The 14,038-nt window shown below is 48.2% G+C and overlaps 1 protein-coding gene across 3 annotated transcripts in view; it reads left to right on the top strand.

The window, feature by feature from the left end:
* EXOC4 (exocyst complex component 4) overlaps positions 1–14,038 on the top strand; it is a 380,649-nt gene that overhangs the window by 359,149 nt on the left and 7,462 nt on the right. The window lies entirely within an intron of this gene.

The following is a 14,038-nucleotide window of genomic DNA, read 5'->3' as shown; positions in this document are numbered from 1 at the left end:
TGCCATCTACTGGGTGCTGCGGAGGGAAGGGGAAGCCGGTGTGCCTGAGAGATCCCTCAGCCATCCCAGTGCTCTGAAAGAAGTCCTTTCCGTTGCCAAATATTATTTCTCTTTCCGATTTTCTTCTCGATAGATATACAGCAGGCTGTGCTTCCTGCCTGAGAGGGCGGCTGGCCAAAGGAGGCCTCCTTCAGGAGTTTTTTTGATGCTCTTTTTGTGCGTGTTGGACCCCACATTCGGATGCTGGAAGGATGCTGCAGGTAGAGCTGAGCATGAACAGGGGGCAGACTGCTACAAGGAAGGCCGTGGCTCATTTCCCAAGAAATATTAATCAGTGAGGAAGGGACAATATGTGGAACCAGACATTGAGGCACAAGAGAAAGAGTAAATTAGCTGAGGTCCGGCTGTGGTCAGGGAGCAGCTGCTGCCTGGAGTCCTGGGTCCTGTTGAGATAAGTCCTCACCTCTTCTGCGGGTCAGGTGTGAGGAATTTGGGGTCCCAGATACCGCAGAGCCACTTCCGTCGTGAAAGAGCCCTGACAGTCTCCCAGATGGTCTTTTGCTATTGATGGGTTTAAAGACCGGGGTGGAATTTCACCTGATGAAATCAGAGACTCAGAGAAAAAGTCACCACCGCTTCCCAGTGTGGATCGTAGGCAGACCCTTCCCTACAGAGGAGCCAGGGGCAGAAGGAAAGCTGGAAGAAAAGCTTTCCTTTGCTGACAGCGTGGGAAAGATGTGTTATCTCCATCTCCATGCTGGACTCATGTTGTGTATCTGTGGAGCACGGCCTCATTTTGTTTTTGCTGTTTTTAATTAACAAAGCTGCTTTGGTTTTCAATTAAGGACTTGGTTACAACAAAATCCGTATTTTCTTTGCCTTTCTTTTCTCTCTTGTTTTCTCCCCCCCGTAGTTTCCACTGAGCTTTGATCTCAGTGCAGGTTTAATTAGCTGTAATTAGTGGTTTCACTGCATTAACCAAAAATCCCAACTACAGAGGATTAAAAAACACCCCTCAGCTTGACGGCTCCCTCCCCTTTCCCTCCCTTGGCTTCCCCCATGTGCTCTGGGGGATCAGAGACTGCCCGCCCATGGGGTCCTTCACCAGGTGGGTGCTGCTGAGCGGTGCCCCGTGCCCACTAAAACTACGCTGGAAGAAACCACCCATCCGTGGGGTTTAATTTCCAGTTCAATCTGCAGCTGCTGGGAGTTTTAGCAGGGCACCAGTTTGTGCCTTCACATTTTCTAGAGGTGCTTCTTGGGGTTTCTGACTGCTCTCTGCAATACAGTAAGTTACAGGAAGGTGCCTGCTCAAGAATTCACGGTATTTTGGCTTCTTCAGCCCTGCACAGCCTCTGGAAGTTATGGGAAGGCCACATCCTTTGCTGGAGCTGCGCAGCTCCTCACCACAGAAACACAAAGGGTTTTTGGAAGGGGTGCCAGTGATCTGGGGAACCCCGAGTCACTGGTCTGCTCCCCTCCAGGGAAATACATGAGAAGATGTCGGGCAGGGGGCTGTGTGGTCCAGCTGGTCGGTCGCAGCAGAGCAGGAGGAAACCAAAGAGCTCTTTGAGCCGGTGAAGTACGAGCAGCGCTGAGCACCAGGTTTCCTGTCGGGACACACACTTGACGCTCATTAGGTATCAGCGTACCCAACACCGAGCCCCCCAAACACCTGTGTGTTGGAAAAGGCCTCGAACTGGAACTGGACAAGTTCCTCTGACCAGCTGAGAAGCTTTATGGATATTTATGGAAACGGCACTGGCTGAAAAACGCAGCACTCCCAGCAGCTCACCGCAGTGCCCAAGAGTGGAGGTCACAGATGGGTCCCTGTCCACTTCGGGTCAAGTGTTTCTCTTTACCACATCTGTGTGAAAATCACCTCTTTTCAGTCATGTACCCCATTTCTTGGCAGTGCCGGGACCCAAAAGCCTCCTCGTGCCTTCCTCAGTTCCCCAGGGTCAGAGGTTGCTGAAGTTCAGATCTGAGCTTTGCATCCATCAGGGTTTAACACTGATGATCCTTGTGGGTCCCTTCCAGCTTGGGATATTCTATGATTCTATGATTCTCTGCCCCCAAACCAGACTTCTCTGTTGAGCCTGACATGTTTTGCTGCATTTAGAGATGGGGTCTTTATGCTGTCTCTGGCTGAAGTCTCTCTCCTGAAGTCTGATGGCGTAAAATTCCTTCCAATTCCCCGTTGGTGACTGCAGATTTTACATTTATTCCCAGGATAATCTCTATGAGGACTGTGCTCTCGCCAGTCCTCTGTCACATGGGTCCTTTCAGCCCTATTCCCTTCTGCGGGATCAATAAGCCCAAAGTGGGTCAAAGCTGCTGGAAGGGCTTTATTTATCCCCTCCGGGACATCCTGACAGACATCGGATGTGGATAGACCCAAACACCCCCGGTGCGGGCCTGAAATTCCCCTCCCCAGCACAGCCCTTGGTGCTTTTTCTGCCTCATCTGGAAAACTCCCTCCAGAACACGTTGTATTTTGTTAGCCAGGTGAAACGCGGAGCCGGTACCGATAAAAGATCAGCAGCTCTTGACGTCGCTTTCAGGAAAGCATCACCCAGCCCCGAAGGCTCGGTGCAAATCCGTGACGGCGTGCGCACGTAGTGCACGATGCCGACACCTCGCCACTCGCCACCTTCTCCTTCTCCTGCTTTCGGTCGTGTCAGCACAGCGGGCACTGATGCGACGCGGTAAATTAGAGCAGGGAAATGATTCAGCCTGGGGAGAAGGGATATAGTTTGCTTTTTGCATCAGTTTTTTTTTCACTTTTTTGGCAGGATCAGCTCCCCGGTCTGGTTCACAGCGGGCCTTGCGAACAGCTGTGCTGGCACAAGTGAAGGAGAGGGAACAAACAAGGAAATGAGCTGTAATGCTCTGAAACGATAATGTTCCTGAAAATGGAACTGCACCTTAAATTAGGGTAAGACATCAGGGGCGAGTAAGGGACTCGCTCGAGATAGCAGCAGAGATAAGGCAGGAGCAGCAAACGCGTCTTTGCGCAGAAGGCATCGCTCTTCTCTTGCCGTCTTTGGGCCATTTGGCCTCCCTCCAGCCTGAGGACGGACAACTTTTGTTCTCGAGTTTGCTGAGCAGCACATTTCTTATTCGCTCTGCGTGTCTGGGAGATGCCTTGCCTGCTGCTGCTTCTCCACGTTAGAAAAAAAAAAAAACCTCCAAGATGGTGATTTGCCAGCTGTTGGGAAGCGAAGGGCCTGGCTCTTGGGGGATGACATTTCTCCCGTTTGTCCTGAAGTAATTTTCGCATAATGAGAGCACTTGAGCCCGTGAAGATGGGAAGAAAGTGGCTGAACCACCGGGTAGTGACGGCACATCCCTCCCCTTCCTTTGGTGGCCGCGTGGGTTATAAATTCCTCAAGGAAGGGATTGTGCTGGCTTTGTAATTAAAACACACACCAGGCATTTCACTGAAAGAGAGGCCGTGGCAGCCCAAAGGACACAAACTCAAGTCCAAAAAAGCGTTCAAGCCCCAGTGTAACTTTCAGATACATGCCTTGGCCCATTGTAAGTAGAGGTCCACCACAGTCACGTCGCCATCAGAGACAACTCCGCGGTTGCCCTTGGTTCTTCACAGCAAGTAGTGAGAAGTAGGCACCTTCAGAGTGTGATTTTCTGGGTCGGTTTAGGTTTCATCTTTGAAACAAGATGCAGGGCTTCCTAAGAGGCCGGCTGGGGTCAGGAGGTGACTTTGTAGATGAGCAGATCCATCCATAAGCACCGTTGGTAGTATTTTACACCGGGTAGCAGCCCCCTATTAGGGGTTAGGGGGCTGAATTTGGCAGTTCCTCCATCCTTAATGTCCGAACACACTGCGGGGCGTGAAACCATATAACATCCACTCGTCACTGCTGTCACCGCGTAGAGCAGAGGAAACATCCGAAAATACCAGTAGGGTGCTGGAAGGCGCCGGCTCTGCCCAGGCTTTCCGCTCTCGTCTCAAGGCTTTCATTTTGCTCAGCCATTTCGCGTTTTCCCGGAGGCGCTTTTAATCTTCGCACTGTAACCTTTAAAGATATAGGTTTTAGTGGCCTCTGTAATGATTTCCATTGCCTGAACGTGGACGTCTGAGTTGCTCCGAGTAAAGAGATTAATTCAATTTTCCTAAACTGGAAATGGACTGAAAAACAGAGAGGCTTCATTGACTTTCTTCGCTTGGTTCTTGGTGTGTTAGGGAAACAATCGATGGAGGTGAACTTCTCAGCCAGCAAAAACCTGCGTTCACATTTCCAGGGACACAAGCTCAGGAAGATGCAAATAAACATTTTTAAGACGTGGTTTTGGCTCCTAGACTTGGCCGCAGCACGTTCCCGCTCTGCATTAGCAGCATCAGGATATATTCCCCTGGAAATGAATTACAAACAAATTCCTCATTTATCCCCGAGGTGACAGTCTTTTGCTGATATGTGCTTTCTTGAGACTAATAAGTTTTGAATGTCGTTGGGAGAAAAAAAAAATCAAAGTAATTACTTCATGTTCCCAAGCTCCTTATTTGTGTAGGTGCATGTGTGTTTATCTCTTTCTGTCATGCTGCATTGCTAATGGTAATTAAAGGGAAAGGATTTTTCTGTTTAGAAGTTTTGCTTCTTACTTTTTACCTTTGGTGACTTTGGTCTCCGTGACAATACTCAGTGACAATAGTCACTGACCGGCTGCTTGTAGAGCTGGAGTTGCTTTACTCTAAGCTCGGGAAATTCAGGCTGTCCAGCTGGAGCTGGATCATTTTGTTCAGCCGGGCGTGCAGCACGTGGGGTAGGTGTTGATTTTCTTTGCAGACCAGGTTTTGAAAGCACTTCTTGTAGGTGCGGGTCTTGGTACCCGCCCGCATCTTGGGGGCGGTTCTTGCAAATCGCAGAGTACCCGTCAGCATTGGTTTTGTTTGTTTGTTTTTTTGACTATGCAGAATTTGGTAGTGTGGGTGTCAGCAGCAGAAATTCGGAGCAAAACCAAGTTGTACGGGGTCAGCAGTGGTGCTGCGCACGCTCACCCCTTCTCGTGGCTCCCTACTAAATGTGGAGTTCGTGGGCTGGATGAAAACCTCAGCCCCATCACCATGTCCAGCAACTGCCGAGGTTAATAGGGCCGTTCTTGTCCCCTGGAAATACGAAGCTGACCGTGAAAGCTCATTTCCAGGTCCACGTAAAGGACATAACGCATGTGATACACCACTGGCTTTAGCCATGAAGGGGCTAGGCAGATTTTGTGTGCTCAGACAGCAAGTTTATTTGCTTGCTTTAAATCTGCCTTAGGAACATCTTAGCAATCCTCTTCTTCTGCTGGAGCCCAAGGATCTTCTCCTCCTTCCTTCACTTGATCCCTTACACGTATCCTGGGTCTCCTACGGGACCCAAGAGAGACCCAGGAAAGGGAAGACCACTCCGCATTTTCAGATTTCGAGGGACAAAAGTCAATTTTGCACAGGCAGGGTAGTGCCAAAATGGAAAGCAGCGTCCTCATCCCCCCTTCCTAAGGACCACAGCATTTCTCAGTTTCTGCTAGCGATGTCCCTTGTCCTGCCTCGCACGTTGGCGGCGGGTGGCTGTCGTTCAGCGGCGCGGCTGTCACCTCCGCGCACGCAGCCGGCGCGGCGTGGAGCAGCTCGGCTCTCCTGCAGAGCTACCACATGCCGGTTTGTAATTCAAAACACAAACGGAACGGCTAAAAAGGAGGGGCAGGCATGGAAAACTGCCTGCAGCTTTCCTTCAGGGATTTGGTGGGGGCAGCAGAGGTCAGGAGAGACGGGAGCAGAGGTTCAAGCCCAGAGGAGGGATGGAGAGGGACCTCGGGGCTTGCGTGCGATGCAGAGCTCAAGAAGAGGAGGTCCCAGGCTCTCTTTGCTCTTGCGGAAGGCCATGAGCATGTATTTGCACCCATGGGTGTGCAAATGACTCTACCTGGAATTATTATAGAGGTATTTTGACTGCAATTCAGTCTAATTATTTTTTATGATCATTACTGTTTTGTCAGTGATCGCTGCCCAGGGATAAGAGAGGAAGGGAAGAGGGAACTCAGCTGGATTCACTCTTGATCCTAAGTTTTCTTTTCCTTTATGGTAGCGAAGAGTCGTGCCCACCAACACAAACGATGGGCTCCGTGCATCTTCTGCTCTCCTTGGAGCAACGCGCTCCGTGCTCACCTGTGAGACGTAGGAAGCTTCCCTAAGGGGAGCTGGAAGGGATGGCGGGAGGAAAGCCATTTCAGCTCTTTTGAATTTTTTAACCAGATAGGGACTAACAAACAAATCTTCAGTTGTCTTACATTTCCTAAAGGCTCAAGTAACATCATGGAGGTAGTTCTGGTCTGAGGTGTCTCTCTCATTTGGCCTGACTGTCATGACTGATACCATTCAACTGAGGTCAAAACTTGGCCTCAGACTCCAGACTGAGTCTGAAGAGACGTTCGGAGTCACCCCGCAGGACCACATACCCCCATGAGCATACGTGAACTCAATGTCTGAGCTCTCACATGTCCTGCTCGGAGCTCCGATTTGCTCCAGAAGCAGCTTTTAGAAATTCCTTTCTGCTCCCATGCACTGAGCTTGCGCGTTGAAGGTTTGCTTGCTTTTTGGGAGCTCCCACTTAAACACACAGCAAACAGCTGTTAGATGAAGGACAGATATTTTAAGAAGGGAGGTTGGTGTGAGACATAAAAAAAAAAAAAAAAAGGCAAGGAAAGGAGGAACCATCAGTGTGTGAAGAACAACCTTCCCAGGCATTTGTCTGCAGCTGAAATAAAGGTAAATATTGGATTGTCAGCTTGAAATGCATCTCTATTGCCTAGCTCCAGCCTGCAAATGGAAGCAATTAGAAAAATGTCCTGCCTTTTTCACAGTAGGCTGCTTCTTTCTAGCACAAGCCCCACAGACAGAAAGACACACGCAAGTCCTTAAGTAGCAGATTGGTTTACCCTGTCAGTCAGCTCTCATTAGACACTGCAGTGTTTCATACCCGGTAATCTGCTCAGAAGCAACAGATATTGGCACCGTGCGATAGGTTTTTAAGAGTTACCACTCAGCCCTTCTCCATGCACTGAAGTCGTGTCTGTTGCAGAGGTCCCTCTCTTAATTAAGTTGAGCCGGGCAGCGGAGCAAATCAACCCGCTGGTGCAGGGGCACCCAGGAATTAGAAATGTTTCACTCGAAAGGCGTATGAGCCGGCCGGGCACGGCTGATAGGGGACAGGCTGGGATGTGGCCAGCTGTGGAAAGGGTGGTCATGGTCATGGCTGAGGACAGGAGTGAGGACAGAGGAGCAGGGAATAGCAATGGCATGGGGCCAGTTCCTGATAGAATGGAGGGAGGAAGAGGGAAAATGAGCAAAGGACAAAAATAGCACACCTGAGAGGAGTGACGGGGTCACGTCATGGCATAGTGGTGGGGTTAGGGCAGAGCAAGACATTTGGACTGTAGTGTGCAGTGTAGAACCCATATAGCAAAGCTTAGGTTATGTATGGAAATCTCTCCGTGGCCAGGAGCCCCAAGACATGTAGCACGTACCCGTGGAGGTAAGAGCACTTCTTTGAGGCATGCATCTGGCTCAGTAAGTCCCCAGTGTCTGGGAGGAGGATCTAGAGAAGCTTCACTGACTTGCTCCTCACTGTTGGCCACTTCCAGAGGTAGGACACCACAACATGGGCTTCTGGTGGACCACAATGTGGCCTGCAGCAACCATCCCTACACCGCCTGGCAGCTCCCCGGGCACTCGTCTTCCACGGCAGGATGAGCAGACCCTCGGATACCCGTGACCAGCAGCGCTGTGCCAACGTGTCCCAACGTACCTGCTCATCACATGAACCTGCACAGGTGCTCACCGTGCCGTGAGCTCTAGGCATGGCAGCTGGGCTCAGCTGCTTTAGGACTGACCACATCTCGAGGACCTCAGGTCGGTCACTGTTAGCCTGTCTCCAAAAAGCACAGTGCCAGGCTAAAGTGGTGGAACTGCTTCTACTTAAAGCTGGCTCAAATCTCTCTCAGATGACCGTACGTGGAGCAGGCTCCGTTCCCAGATTTACCAAGGGCTTGTTAAAGATGTAACTTGCTTTCCTTCACACAGTGCTATTTGAAATAGCCATGGGCAGCATACATACCTGAGCTGGTGTGGCACGGGGGTCACGGGAGACCCAAATCCTTCTGAGATGGCTGCAGTAGACACTGGTGTGTAGGCAAACAGGATCTGTAAATCTCTAAATGTCGCGTGGTACCACCAGGAATTCTTTTCCCGTGTCAGTGCTTCATCTGAGTTGGCCAAAGGAAGTTCAAAGACCGTTGTTCCACGTTTCAGATGCCAAGAACTGGGGCATACAAGAGCCAAAGCTCTTGTCTGACAGAGGCACCTGGGAGCCTTCCTCACTCAGTGGTACTGAAGTGATGATGATGAGCGTGGAGTTTGCCTTCCTGCTAGAGAATGTGCTCGCCTCCAGCTGATTTCCTACGGATTTCTATACTGCCTGCCTCCTGAGCAAGGGACCACTGATGAGTACGCAAAGAAGCCCCAGCCTCGCCAAGAGGAGACCAGCGCCTGGCTCTGGGTTCTAAGCATCTTCTTACAGGCTGCATGGAGCAAGTTGCCTCATGTGGAGACAAGCTTTTCACTATGGAGTAGCAGCTCCATGCCGTCCTTTTTCCCCGTTCTTCCTTCTTCAGGCTCATGCAGAAGCATCCTACCTATGGTATTCAGCCACCCCAGTGCCTTCCAGAGCTTTTCTGGAAATGGTGTGGTCCATCTGAGCTGGATTTTGGCTACTAAGGTGTGATTGCCATAAATACCCTCCGTCTTCTATCCTACAATGAGACAGGAATGCTGCCCCCAAAGGCAAGCTGTGATTTTTGCAGCTAGATCTGGGAAGAACAGAGCAAACCGAGGTGATTCTTCAGCTGCAGAAGGTGACGAGCTGCAGGACACGAAACGCAGTCTGAGCAAGGAGCGCGGGTCAGGCAGCTCCTGTCTATCCGAGGTAGTTCCTCTGGTGAGGCTGACATTAAAAATTCTGACTCAAATGCAGGAAACATGGAGTTAAGGAGGTGAATTATTGATTGAGCGCAACTATTACCGTATCTGACAGATGGAGACTGTCTGAGAACATTTTGCAGAGTGGCATCTGCACTGCGCCTGATTGGCGTCCCTGAACTTTCACACATCAGATGCAGAATATCAACACACAAACTCTGATGTAGCAATTAAATCTGTCCTGTAATGAACCTGGGCATCGTAGCCAAGAGAAATCTATACGCTCGGTTACGGACTGAAAGCCTCAATTCTCGTATTTTGAGAAGGTATTAAAATAATTACATCCAGACCTCCGCGTTTGAACCTACACTTCTGATGTCAGCACACACGGCCATGCATCACTTTCAGGAAACGGTCTGCAGTGTGTAATCCCTTACTCAGATTTTATTGAAGGCTGTAAAGCTTGCCTTGTGTTTTACAATTCGTATTCCAGATTTGAGATGAGATAATATGGCCAGGATGTAAAATACAGATGACGTCTCACGTCGCATAAGTGCATTAACATCCGAAGCTGAAGTCAGTCCCTCGAGTGCGTACAGAAGCGATCCATCAGATACGTACTCCACATTGTCATGTGTGCAAAAACAAGGAGAAGAAGAAGAGAGGTGCAAATAATAGCAAGCTTTCCTGAAGAACAGCTTGTATTATGAAAAAGCAATATGTAAAATATGTCTTTTTTAATAAGATTCAGTGCCTTCGCCTTCCAGGTTGTTTTCTTAAGCCCAACGCAACTCAGTAAATGATTGCAATTTGTTGCAATCTGTTAACTGTTTGGCACGCTGGGTGAATTTGTTCTCCCTTCACTGGTAGCATGCAAATGTTCTGAGCATCATCAGGAAAATGCATTTTTTGTCACTGGAGGGGGTTCAGAGGTCGGGACCCATTGGGAAGCTGGCCCTGGGAGGTTACAGCATGGGGATGGCTTTTCCTGGGCAGTACCCAGCCTGTTGCACACACACAGATTTCAGCCTAGCCCTTAATCTCAACAGACCTTCATTTTCTTAACCGTAAAGCAGCCTTCTGAGAAAACAGAGAAGCTCTGTATGTGGTATTTCTAAAGCGCTTTGAGATGTACAAATGGGAATTGAAAGAGAAGGTAAATGAGTTAATACAGAAAAAATACAGGTTCGATCCTCACAGCAGAATTCTTTCGATAACCTGGAGATTTTGTACCGTTATAAGCATTTTTTAAATGAGATGAAATTAATGCTTCAGAGCTACTTCCCTGGTTTTGGGGGCTGGGAACCTCTCCATCCACTTAGAAGCAGTGCTGGGGTCTCTCCTCACTCTATAGGGACCAATTTTGTTTCCCTGGAGCCATGGTCACATTGCCATGGAGTCTTGGGTTTGCAGCCAGCACGTGAGGAGTGGTGAGCAAGTCAGCAAGCAGACCTGGCTTTTCCATGCAGTGGAGGTAGAAACTGCGTCCATGGCTGTGGTCCTGCCCTGCCCTGACATTGACTCGATGACGTTTTCGTTATGCACGCTAAGGGTTTGCACTGTCTGGCAAAAAATACTGGGGTTTGGATGTGTTGGCTCAAAAAGTTGAGATTATTGGAGGTGGAATTCCATGAAGAATGGCAAGAAGAGGCCACAGTTGTACTGCACACGGCAGCATCAATGCTCACTCAGGCTTAAGTTCTTGAGTTCTTGCCTTCAGGAGCAGGAGAGTTCAAAAGGAGCAATTCAAAGTCACCTTCTTGCTTTGCCTACTGCAGCAATACCTTGGAGAGGCTATGGCTTCCCTCCCTAAGTATGAGCAAAAAAAAAAAAAGTATGACCTAAGAGCAAATGATTAGCAGCTGGACGTGACTACATCTAGCCTGCAAAGCTGAAGGTTTCCAAGCATTAGAATTATTGAGACTTGGTGTATTAGGTGTGATGAAAGTTTTTTGTGGCCAGTGGCCAATAGAGAAGTCTTGGAGAAGAACATTGAAGGTCTTAAGCGTTAATTCCTTCATCCAGGAGCCACACAGGTCTCTGTTGAAGTCCCCAGCTTCTGGCCCTCTAAAAAGTTGGCACCGAATGCGTGCTGGCTGCCTGATTTCTCTATAATAACCGACATCCGTAGGGCACTTCAACCCAATATAACTACAGATTTTACTGTAGAATGAACTGGCTTCCCCCCATTCTTTGCCCATTCATAGGTGGGAAATCATTGCTGTCAATCCCCTTGAGTCGTGGTGGTAACCCCGCACTGATGAACCAGCAGGTAGAGTTTGAGGCTGCTGCACCGTTTTGTTTTCTTCCTGCTTTGGGTAGATCTGCACCCAGCGTTGAGCAAGTAGAAAGCCGTAGGATGCGTCCCCAGTCTCAGCAGTTTCTAGGCTGGCGCAAGGTGAAGAAGGAGAAGAAGCAGCAGTGCCATGAGGCAAGTGAATCCCAACAAGGGCTCTTCCATGAGAGCCAGCAGCACGTTCAACAAATGGTGACATACCAGTTGACGTCAGCTTGGCCACAAAAGCTGGCTTCCCTAATTATTGACGCCACTGCAGCATTCAAACCAAATGAATAAAGGTAGTCAGAAAAAAAGAAAAAAAAAGAACATAAATTGGAGTTTTCAAGAATTATTGACAATTTGCCTGACCTCAGCGAGCCGTTCAAACCTCCTCTAAGCACCACGGGTCAAGCCCAACCTACTACAGGCGGACGCTGGCGTGATGGACCTCGTAGTTTCCTGTCGCGGTTCACGTGTTGCATCCTGTTCTCTGTTAGCAAGCAGATCCCGTCAGATGTGTCCTTCACCCATCGGTAACTACCGAGCATTCCTGTTTTTATTAAAAATCAGCAAACATGCACCACTGAACACCTCCTCGATTACAGCACTGGGCTTTTTTTATCCAGTTCCAAGCCACTTGATCCTAAATAAGGCTGTTGGGGTTTTTTTGCCACAGTAAATGTTGTTCCCAAAGGGTAGCTAAAATTGTATTATTTTTTGCTGACTGGAGCAATCTTTGCAGTACTTTCCATCGAACTGCTGACTCTCTCTTCTTTAGGGCTACATTCATTTCTACATCTCCTCTCATTTATGCATGAGGCAAGGGGAAAAATTGCTTAATATTCTTTATAAACTGGCATATGGTATAGATAATTTTTTTTCTCTTTACTATATGCAGTAAAAATGCAAATGTGTGTGGCTTATTTGCAAATGCTGGCATTAATAACTGATATTTAAACAGAATGGATTAGCATTTTTACTGATATATTAAAAAGATTTTTTCCAATCATTTGCACACTCAAAATCAATTTTAATACAACATGCAAATTGAATTTAATTTTTTTTATTTAAAATTGCATTTATCTGCTTGAACCATTAAATTTACTATTTAATATGTACTTTCCAGCTCACTTGGTTAGAATTTCATTGCTCTTTATCTGTATAAATTTAATTAGCCTTGATATCATCGGTATATTATAGAACTAATTAAAGATTTAGATAAGTGCTGAGGGTGCTTATTTAATACCCTATAAAGTTCCATTTGGAGAGGGAGAAATTCCGTCCGTCGTAGTATCAGCCAGCATGGAGCTACGAGGAGTGGCTCAGACGTCGTTTCTGAAAAAAATTACTTAATGGGCTTTAATGGATTTATCCTTCCTTTGAAAAGCCGTGTAATTACCGCGTGTCGCCGCGCAGTGCAGGGGTGGTTGCTGCCTTGCAGGGAACGGTTTCTGAAATATCCGGGCACGTGTTCCCTTCGTGGTGACGCCGTCTGCTGAGCGGAGATCCCCAGCAGGGCACGCTGGTCCCAGGCACGAGTGACAGCCTGGGGGAAGAAGGGAAAAGAAAATAAGAGGGAAATACCAAGAACAAAACTGTTAGATAAGGCAGAGCCGGGCAGGAGTCAGGGGGAAAAGGAGGAGAGGGTAAAGGGGAGGTCTTCTGGAAGAGTAGTTACGTTCTGCGCATATCTTACCTCTTCCGTTCCTAATCATCTCAGGGTTTTGCAGGTATTTTGTCATCTGTATTTTACATAAGGGGATGGAGCAGGGAGAAAACCAAGTGCTCAAGTGACACAGAGCTGCAGAGAGCACCCGAAGGGGGTTTATTTTGAAAAAGAGATGTTAAAACAAAGCTGCTTAGCCCACACAGAGACCAACACATAGGTATGAGGATTTGGTTCTGGTGGTTTGTACACTGGGTAGTTTTATTTTTAAAAAGGAAAGTAATTGGTGTGTGTAATTTGGTTGTCTTCAATTAAGACTCCACTTTTTTACCCGCCTGAATAAATAAAGCTCCTTTTGTTGCCTGGCTCTGCAACCTGTTCAGATTTCTGTGCCCTGCAGTCCCGAGGAGGGCACAGGACTGCTCAGGGTGTGAAGGTTTACCACCTCTGACACTGCTTTGTGCTTTGGACAAATTACTTCATTTTTATCTTGGCTCTTCTGGCTGTAGACAAACAACAGAAAAAGCTACAACAATCCTTACATCACATCCCTGATTTGTGGGTTTATTAAGGGCTGCAATTTGCAGGAGCGTGGAGCACCATTAAGGTATAAATTCACTTTTATTTCTTCCTCTCTTGTTTTCTTTCCTTTTGCAAACCATTTCACATCTTGCATATTTTAGCTTTTTAAGTGCTTTTAACGTTCTTGATGCTCTCGTGCTGTACAAACACAGCTCACTGCCGTCTGCTCCTCCTGCTCCAAATTGTGCCGCATGGTGAGGGGGCATCTGCTGGAGGGCTTCTGAGAGGCTGTGAACGAGGTTGTCCCTAGGGCACCTGGAGGAGGTGTAGATCATAGCTGCACGTTTTTGGCTGGTCTAGCCTCATTTTAGGCTCCCTCTCCAGTTCGTGGAGACCAATAGGTGCTTCTTGGCCATAAGTCATCCCACCCTAAGCTGACATGAGAGGTCCCCGTTTATTGACATCTAAACCATGTGAGGTCCCCCTATGCTTTGGGTTCTTCAGGAGGCAGAAGATCATAGAATCCTAGAATCATTAGGGTTGGAAAAGACCTTCAAGATCATCTGGTTCAACCGTCACCCCACCACCAATGTCA

Source organism: Anser brachyrhynchus (genome assembly GCF_964034855.1).
Source record: "Anser brachyrhynchus genome assembly, chromosome: 1".
Taxonomy (NCBI): Eukaryota; Metazoa; Chordata; class Aves; order Anseriformes; family Anatidae; genus Anser; species Anser brachyrhynchus.
The sequence above is the reverse complement of the archived record's forward strand: the minus strand, read 5'-3'. Positions and strand labels throughout refer to the sequence as shown.